Source organism: Sinocyclocheilus rhinocerous, unplaced genomic scaffold (assembly GCF_001515625.1).
Source record: "Sinocyclocheilus rhinocerous isolate Xijiao unplaced genomic scaffold, SAMN03320098_v1.1 scaffold2623, whole genome shotgun sequence".
Taxonomy (NCBI): Eukaryota; Metazoa; Chordata; class Actinopteri; order Cypriniformes; family Cyprinidae; genus Sinocyclocheilus; species Sinocyclocheilus rhinocerous.
Window position 1 is genome coordinate 35,986 of NW_015664289.1, and position 9,876 is coordinate 45,861.

Consider the following 9,876-nt stretch of genomic DNA (forward strand, 5'->3'; position numbering starts at 1 on the left):
ACATCCTCTGATCCAGCAGGAAGTGCTCTGTTGGCCAGGGTGGAGAGGATGTTTCTGAGCCATCTCAGTCTACCTGCCCCGCGTATGATGAGCTGTTGGAGGTTATGGATCGCGCCACTGCGAGGTTAGATCTGCAGTGGAGGCGCGAGAAAGGGGAAATTGTTCGTGGCAGACTGCGTGAGCGCGGATATGCGTCGATGCCCCCTATCGAAGAGACGCTTGCGAGCTATCTCTCGGCTGGGGTGACATCGACGTTGAAGGCTCCAGCCCTGCCATCCAAGCCATTGAAGGAGACTTCGCGCTTGAATGGTAGGGCATTCGCGGTAGCAGGTCAGGCTGGTGCTGCTTTGCATATGATGGCAGTATTGCAGGCGTACCAGGCTGATTTGCTGAAGGACCTAGACCAGGGTCAGGGGCTTTCCCCTGAGGCGGTGACCGAGCTGCGCCGCACCACAGATCTGGCGCTCAGGGCCACCAAGCAGACAGCTGCCGCGATCGGTAGGTCAATGGCGGCGATGGTGGCCAGTGGTCGGTAAATTCAGGGAGGAGAAAGCGCGCTCGGCGGCTTATAAATTAACACGAGGGGGATCCTGGCCCATCCCGGTCTGCGGATCGGAGACAGGGCCAGGCGGTTACCAATGATGAGGATTCTTTCTGAGGGTCTGGAATCGGGTTTCATTATGTGTATCTTCGGTGAGTAAGTGTTGCTAGGTTTCCTCTCGTTTTAGAGAGTTATTATGCTGAGATCTCCACTCTTAAGAGCTCCTCAACTAGGGCTGAGTGTTTGAGGCTTCCTCTCGTTTAAGAGAGTCATCCTGCTGAAGCCTCCGCTCTCCAGAGCTCCGCTTAGGCAGTAGTATGGGTTTGTAGGCTCTTTTCTTTGAGCCTCACTAACTACCTCTGGCGTTGAGTATAGCTAGGTCTCCTCTCACTTTAGAGAGTCGTTATGCTGAAACCTCCACTCTTAGATTAGGGTTGAGTCAGGCTTCCTCTTGTTTAAGAGAGTCATCCTGCTGAAGCCTCCGCTCTTTAGAACTCCGTCTTTGGCAGTAATATGAGTTTGTAGGCTCTTTTCTTTTGAGCCTCTCTCGCTTTAGAGAGTCGTTATGCTGAGACCTCCTCTCTTAAGAGCCCCCTACCAGGGTTGAGCATTGTTAGATTTCCTCTCGTTTAAGAAAGTTATCTTGCTGAAGCCTCCGCTTCCCAGAGCTCCGCTTGGGCAGTAATATGAGTTGCAGGCTCTTTCTTTTTGAGCCTCACTAACTGCCTCTGGTGCTGAGTGTAGTCAGGTCTCCTCTCGTTTTAGAGAGTTGTTATGCTGAGACCTCCACTCTTAAGAGCCCCCCCCCCACCAATCTTGCTGAAGCCTCCGCTCCCCAGAGCTCCGCTTAGGCAGTGTGTGAGTTGTAGGCTCTTTCTTTTGAGCCTCACTAACTGCCTCTGGTGTTGAGTGTAGCTAGGTCTCCCCTTACTTTAGAGAGTCGTTATGCTGAGACCTCCACTCTTAAGAGTTCCCCTTCCAGGATTGAGTGTCGTTTAGGCTTCCTCTCATTTCAGAGAGTCATCCTGCTGAAGCCTCCGCTCTTTAGAGCTCCGTCTTTGGCAGTAACATGAGTTGTAGGCTCCTTTCTTTTTTGAGTCTCACTAACTGCCTCTGCCGTTGAGTGTAGCTAGGTCTCCTCTCACTTTAGAGAGTCGTTATGCTGAGACCTCCACTCTTAGGCGGGTGAGCTAGTATACGAGGCGAGCTTTGGGCCTGCCTGTAGAGCTTGGTAGCTTGGGGTTTGTCCACAGCGATTTCGCGGGGGCAGGGATGGTGTTCCTTGAGTCCTTGACTTAAGGAATCCAGTTTTTTGGGCACTCATCCCTCAGCATGGCAGCGTGGGTAGACTGTTCCCCTAGCGCCCTCTAGAGGACGCAGCGTGGAGTTCCCTTTCGAAAGGGAACGTCTCAGGTTACGCATGTAACCATGGTTCCCTGAGAATAGGGAACGAGACGCTGCGTCTCATTGCCATGTTTCGGGCGTCATACCTGTGTCTCCTCAGACAAAAAAGAGGATGACGTATTCCACAGGTGCTCCTTTTATACCCGCAGTCACTCATTTGCATTTGAGAACTGAAGAAGTGGAGCGTGCGCGAGAGAGAGCTCCTCTATCATTACGATTCCGCCTATCCCGCCTTCACTAACTTTAAGGTAATCGACAACGAATTGTGACTCCCTGGAAAAACGGGACATCTGGTCACCTTATCCCTACCCCTTCGGGTGCTGAGGCCATTGTTTCAGATCGCTAGTTCGCATTTTGGTAGCCTATCCATCCACTGCGGCTGCCATACTGAGACTAGATATGCAAACGCCCCTTATTGCAATCCAATGACAGGGACACACATTTTGAAGGACAAGAGAGTAGCCTATAGGTGTCATGACTTCGGTCTGATCGGCAGGTTGTTGGTCTTGTCTTGTCTGTGTTTGTGGTTGTTGTCGGGAGCACGTGGGTTTTGTTCATCCAAAACCCCATCATTATCTTATTACTATTTTCCCCATCATTATCTTATTACTACGTTAGCTGCTGTCACACCTGTGACTAGTTAGTCCCTAATTTCTCCCTCTATTTTAGTTCCCCTCATGTGTAGTCTTGTGTCAGACCGTTGTTGTGTATACACGCTACGCTTCGCTCATGACCTACTTTCGGTTTAGTCGTGCTGTGTCCTGTTCTGTTTTTCCTAGGCTCCAAGTGCAGTTTAGTTTCTGCTGTTTTGACTTCTTTTCTTGCTCACCCTTTTGCCTCTCGTTTCTACAGATCTCTGTTCCTCAGTTCCTGCCCTGGCGTTACCTGAGCCGTGTATTATATTTCTGCCCTTCTGAAAGTGAAACCTGCTGGCAGAGAACGAATTTGCTTTTTCAGTAAGCCCTTCTGCTATTTTTGCTACATATTTTTAAATGTGAACCAGTGGATCGACAAAAAGTTAATGCATTATAAAAATCTAAACTATTAATAATAATAATAATTATTATTATTATTATAATTGACACTAAGATATATATGTTATTTAATATAATAATTGATTGATAATAATTGTTTCAATTAATATAATAATTGAAACTTTTGACATCCCTTTTCTTAAAAATTGTTTAAAGGCTGAAATATGAAGTGCAGGTCTTAAAAGGTCTTTAAAGCTCTTAAATTTGATTTTAAAAATCCTGCAGATACCCGGTTATTTTATGGTACCATTTGGAATAAGTTTTTGTTTTATAATAATAATTGTTGTTGTTGTTTTTTTATTTTTGAATAAGCCCTTTTGAATTGTCCTCTTATGCTGTTTTGAGAATTCCGTAGCCCACTAATACAAAATAGGGCCTCTGTACATTTGTTTGTTGCAAATTTACAGACAATGCAATTGAGATGTTTACATTGATTTGTTGGTAATATTGCTGTCAACTGACAACAAAGTTTCCCTTCTGAATTCATTTTATAGTTTTAATAAGTTTTATAGTTAATAAAATCTTTAAAAACAAATTACATTAATTATACTTTAATTTCCTTCAATTAAAAGGAAATTGAGTAAGACGGTGTAAAAGGTGTGTGGATGTGGATTAGTAATCTGGCCCCTTGGTATAAAGGAGAACAAATGCTGGCTCTCGTCACGATCAAAGTTGCCCATCCATGCTTTAGAGGTAAAATTCGAGCCCTGGTCGCTCTGAATGATCCTTGGTAGTCCAAAGGTAGTACAGAACTTAAGAAGTTATTTTACCACTACCGTAGCCCTCAGTGTATGTAGCGTAATTGCTTCAATGAAATGGGTTGCTGCACACATTATTGTTAAGATATACTGATGCCCTGCTTTCCCTTTTGGTAGCGGTCCGACGCAGTCAATAATGAGTCGGTCAAATGGATCATTCACAATGGGAGTTGGACAAAGAAGTGCAGGAGGAATTTTCTTATACACTTCATCAAAGTTGGCCATCCCTGAATTACTGTATTAAAACAAACACAACAAACAGTGAGTATGTTATTGTTTATAAAGCTTTTATTCAAGATTTACATTTAAGTATTTTGATATATCATTAGAACACAAATTATCTATTTTCTCTCATCTCAGAACAGTATGTGTGCTGTGCATCTGCTATGGTAACAAGGTAACTTTTAAAAATAGTTATTTGAACAAATAAAACAATTAGTTGTTACCTCTATCCATTTACATTGTATCTTATCCCAGTTTCACCTGAACCTTAATTTTCACATTTAAACATCTTGCTTCCATTTCTTTCTCTTTTTCCTCTGTTCTCTCTTACTAAAATGTTACTAAAACTGTTTCCACCTTTCTCTCCTGTCTTAGAAATTCCTCCCTTTAATTCTGGCTGTGCACTGATTTTCTCTCTTCACTTTTTTTAATACTCTCTGTTCCTTCGTCTACGTTCCTCCAGTGAGAGATGTTGTCTAGCCATGCTAGACTAAAACACAAAAAAGAGCACAATAATATCTTTATCATATTTGCATATACTATGCAATGTTCTTTATTATGTTCCATAAGCCCTGTGCTGCCTCAGCCTTATTGTTCCCTCAACCCTAACTCTGCTAGAAGTGATGACTATCAATCCACAAAAGCAATATATGCTGTCAGGTCAAATATTTAGTATTTATACATTATTAGAAAGACTAAACACTATTTTATATTTAATATAATTAAAAATGACTTGAAAACCACAAAAATATGATGACTTCATGTTGAATGTCACCACCGACAGACAGAAAATCTTATGGTGTTGACATCTGACGGTGTTGACACATTAGGCATTTCTTTCACAAAACAAATGGAGTTCATGTAGTAGCCATTTTGTTTTCTCTGTTGATGCTAGATGCTAATAGAACCGGCTTCAGGAGAATAAAGTGATCTAAAAAGTTCAAATAATTTCCTCAGAAATTGGAAGAGGGTGTTGACGCATCATGGTTGTGACACAGGGAAATATTAGGATTTAAAATACTCTGAAACTATAAAACTTACCAGAGCCTGTCTGACAGTGATGTACTCTGCAAAAGTGGAATGTGGCAAGGGGGTCCTTCAGAGTGACAGCTGCCCCTGATATTCCCTGATTTTATTACATTTTAAAGGGGTCATATGATGCTATTTTAAAGATCATTATTTTGTGTATTTGGTGTAACAGAATATGTTGACATGCTTTAATGTTCAAAAAACACATTATTTTTCAAATACTGTACATTATTGTAGGTCCTCTATGCCCCGCCTCTGAAAAATTGAAATCGCATCATATGACCCCTTTTTACTAATGATCCATTAAGCATTATATAATGTTTGTTAATGATTTATTAATGAAAGTTATTATAAAGTGTTACCAAACTTTTGAACATTTTTATAAATGATAAATTTTCATTTTTATAAATTCAGTAAATGTAAATATATATTATATAAAATGGTAAAACAGTACTAAATAAAAATAGCATGCAATGTTTATGATCCCTCTTATTTTGTTAAAATTATTGCATATTCTGCTAGGGCAGAGATGGGCAAACTTGGTCCTGGAAGGCTACTGTTCTGCAGAGTTTCGCTCCAACCCTAATTAAACACGCCTGAACCAGCTAATCAAGGTCTTCAGGATTACTAGAAGGCTACAGGCAGGTGAGTTTTATCAGGGTTAGAGCAAAACTCTGCAGGACAGTGGCCCTCCAGGATCGTGTTTGCCCATCTCTGTGCTAGGGGTATGTAGACTTATGAGCATAACAGTATCTTCTGTAGCTTCTGAAAGGCAGACTTCAATTTTTAAAAAAGTATGGCATGGTCCTGATGGTGCCATTAGAGTTTTACAATATGTGTGTGACTGTCTGATTGAGATGGAGCGGTAATCACTGTCCTGACTTTGCAGTGTCCATTGCAAGTGTATTCATTATTGCGTTTGTTTTTTGGTTAGTATTAAAACATTTTCATTTTTAAAATTATTTTATTTTTAATCCGTTTTTATTTACTTGAAGTGTCTGTGTTTGCAAAATATGTAAAATCATTTTCTCAATCTAAATGATGTCGCAGTCCTGCTGAGTTTGTTGAATAATATTTGCAGTCCTGTTAAATTTTTGCAGTCTTGCATTTGCTGAAAAATAAAATTGAGTTTTGTTGATGCCTTGCTGTGTTTGCTGCTTTGTTAACAGTTATTATAAGCACATATGGCACATTTTTGTGTAGAAGGTCCGTAGCATTTAAAACATATTAAGTGTATGGTAATTAATTGACGTTTACTGAGACATGAGTGGCCGTTTACGGAGATTTAACTGCTTGTACCCTGGATTTTGCGGAGACTTTACTTCTCGTGCACAGGGATGTACGTGGATTTACCATGAGTGAGTAAACATTTCCGTCCGTGTCTGGGAGTTTATCGCGTTAGTAACCGGACTGGAAAACTGTCACGCACAAAAGAGTCCGTTTCTGTCCGTGTCAAGAAACCAGAAATGCCAGGGCACATACACAGAAACTGCCGGAAACGTTCCGTTTACGGGTTCGTGCGTTGACGTGAACAGTCCGGAAACGTGCCTTTGCATGCAGTGATGCAGTTACTGGATTCACACCAAATTGGTTCATGGTTGGAAGGGAAGTCTACCAACCTCAGGATCAATGGTCTGGTATAGCAGAGCAGAAGTCAAGACAGTTTGGAAGTTTCAGACTTACAACTTGGAAATAGGATTGAGAGATGCACATTGGTGTTGCCAGGGAACACCTCCAAACAGCCCAACACCACCAAGAGAAGATCTATGATCTCAGGGCTCAGGAGAAGAAGTATGTTGTTGGAGAAAAGAGATCAAAACCTAAAACATCTCAACACAGCTGAGACAGTTCTGCAGCTTTATTCTGATGAAGCAGCTGACCACCGTATCCACCTTCACCTGTCTCTGCCGTCCATCACGTCCCCCATTGCTGCAGTCAGACTGAATCTAATCATGGATGGGAAAGGGACATTGAGGCTGTCGTTGCCTGAGTGCACAGAGAGTATGAGGAAGACCATGATGACGCCCCTGAACCACACAATCTTGAACATGTGTGGGACAATCTGATTGCTGCTGTGTCTGCTCCAAACATCTGTGTGCTGCTCTCCATGAGCACGACTACCTGTGAAACATTTACACAGAGTAAAACGTTTTACATCTCATGTTGTCAGCATTCCATTTCATATGTTTACAATTAATTTTATCATAGCTTCTATACTTTTGTGGTGTAGTGGGCAAAACCTGGTAAGCAGAAGGTTGCTGGTTCGATCTCCGCAGTCGTCACCACCAGTGTGTCCTTCAGCAACGCTCTTTTCTCCAGGTTGCTGCAGAGGGATTGGGGTATCTGTAATAAGAGCACTGTAAGTTACTTCGGATAAAAGTCTATGCCAAATTAATAAATGTAAATGTGATTTTTGTAAATAATTTTTTGTGTCTCGGGCACAAAACGCTCAATAAAGCTGCTTATTTCTTAAAGTTTATTTCTTCAAGGTACTACTATAATATAAATTCTTACATATATTTTATACAGTTTCTATTTGGGGGGTTTAAAGGGTTAGTTCATCCAAACATATAAATTCAGTCATAATTTACTCGCCTCCACACTGTTCAATCATTTTATTTTTTTTCTGACCACAAAAGGTGATTTTGGTCAAGACTGTCTTGCTGGTTTCTGTTCATACAATACCAGTCAATGGAGCCTGACTTTCAGGAGCTTCATGACTTTTTTTGATGATGCTTTTGAAGCTTCTGAAACTCGGGCTCCATTGACTGATGTTGTATGATGTGGACTTCTCCATCCTCAATGCTCACACCAGTCTGCAGACATTTCAGATCACACAAAAATGCACAAACACAATACAAAAGCAGTCATTTTAACAGCACAATGTCATTTGATTTCTCCATCCTCACTGCTCAAACCAGTCTGCAGACATTTCAGATCATACAAAAATGCACAAACACAATACAAAAGCAGTCATTTTAACAGCACAATGTCATTTGATTTAAATAACTCTGTTTGAAATTACAATAATTCAAATAAACTACAACTTAAGATTTAAAAGATGTTTTATTAATTTCAGTAGTATACTCACTGAGAGCCTTTGATGGCAGCATTCCTTCATCAGTCACTCTGCAGAAGATAAACACACGTGTGTCTCATCTGTCCCTGTAACATCCAGACAAGATTCAAGTCACCTCAGAGATTTGTGTGCTCAAAACTACATTTACATTTTGAGGTAGTTGATGATCAAAGAACCAAAGACTTAAACTACTTCAGTCTGTGTGCATTGAATTTATTTAATAAATGAGTTTCACAATTTGAGTTGAATTACTGAAATAAATGAACTTTTCCACGACATTCTAATTTATTGAGATGCACCTGTACATCACTCAGATCATGTTCATGTTGTGATGTGCTCATCTGCAATTATTTTAGAATATTTTCCTATCAGATATTAAATAGACATTTAGTAATCGTTTTTAAGATGTATATATGGTTTATGTAAATTCACTTTGGTGACGTACGCGTGCTTTCGGAGCGCTCCCCTGTTCTATTATAAGTAATAAAACATGTTTTTACAGCAAAATCACAAATATACTATACTGTCTAGCCGCACGTCAGAATCTCGTGAGAATTAGTACGTCACCCAGGTAATTCTCGCCTACTCTTTTATGAATACAAAGGATTCGGACATACTTATTCGCTCGCCTACTGCTTTTCCCCTACTATATAGTAGAGAAGTAGGCGGTTTCGGACACAGCCAAAGACTTTGCAGCTGGTACGCATAAGGTGATCAAGCACTGCATTTGAAATATTATAACTGCACAAAAGTACTTTCTGATGTTTAAATGTTTAAACTTTTCATATAAATTGTTGCAGTATGTTCATGGGTTTCAAAAGGGATTCATATTGATGTCGATTGAGAAGTTATTTCTACGAACTCTGGTGAGTTTCTGTGTTAACAGAAATGTTAAGTTGATGTGTTTTAACAGATTAGTGATCGAAAAATTTTTTTATATGTTATAGTGTACAAGGAAAAAAAGTCAGAGTTAAAATATGTTTATTGAATATGTTTTTTTGTATTTCAATACACTTTTTGCAAACTGAGATCAGGGAAACGAATAGATTTTATTCTTGTTAAATTTATTTTATGATGTTCTGTATAAATATAGTGGGAAAAAAATTGACTTATACATGAAAGTGAGTATTTTGAGATGCAGATAATCAACCTGTGTGTTAAACAGATTTATTTGTGTGTTTAGTGTGCTCACATGTATTGATGTTAAATTGCTAAGCTAAAACGTGTGAGTGAAGCATGTGAGTGATGCTTCTGACAATTTATTTACTCGTATGGAGTTGATTGTCACAAGCTAATGTAAATCTTAAGAGATGTTAACTCTGAATTGTGTTGTTCTGTGTAGACTGTTTTTAGGGGCCAAGCACCGAAGGTGCGATGGCACCTATTGTATCCGTTGGCGTTCTTTTTCTTCTTCTTCTTCTTCCGCTCCCGAGTCTATGGCAGCCCATAGAACTGCTTGTGGGAAAGTTGTGAAATTTGGCACACTGATAGAGGACAGTCTCAACATTAACCATAGCAAGTTTGGAGTCTCTAACTCAAACTCTCTAGCGCCACCACTTGTCCAAAGTTTCAAAATTCAAAAATTGTGAGTTTGCCTCCCTGAACTTCTCGACCACCGTCTCAACGGAGGTAACCAAAAATATTCAGAAGGCGAAACTGGCGCATCGAGAAGAAAGCCCCTCTCTTCCATCCCGATATCTGCCAGGTTCACCCACAGATGTCTCTAAATACCTACTATTGCTGCCATGCTTAGCAGCACAGAGAGTGAGATCTGTGGTGCGGCGAAACTCAGCTACCTCATCAGGCCTT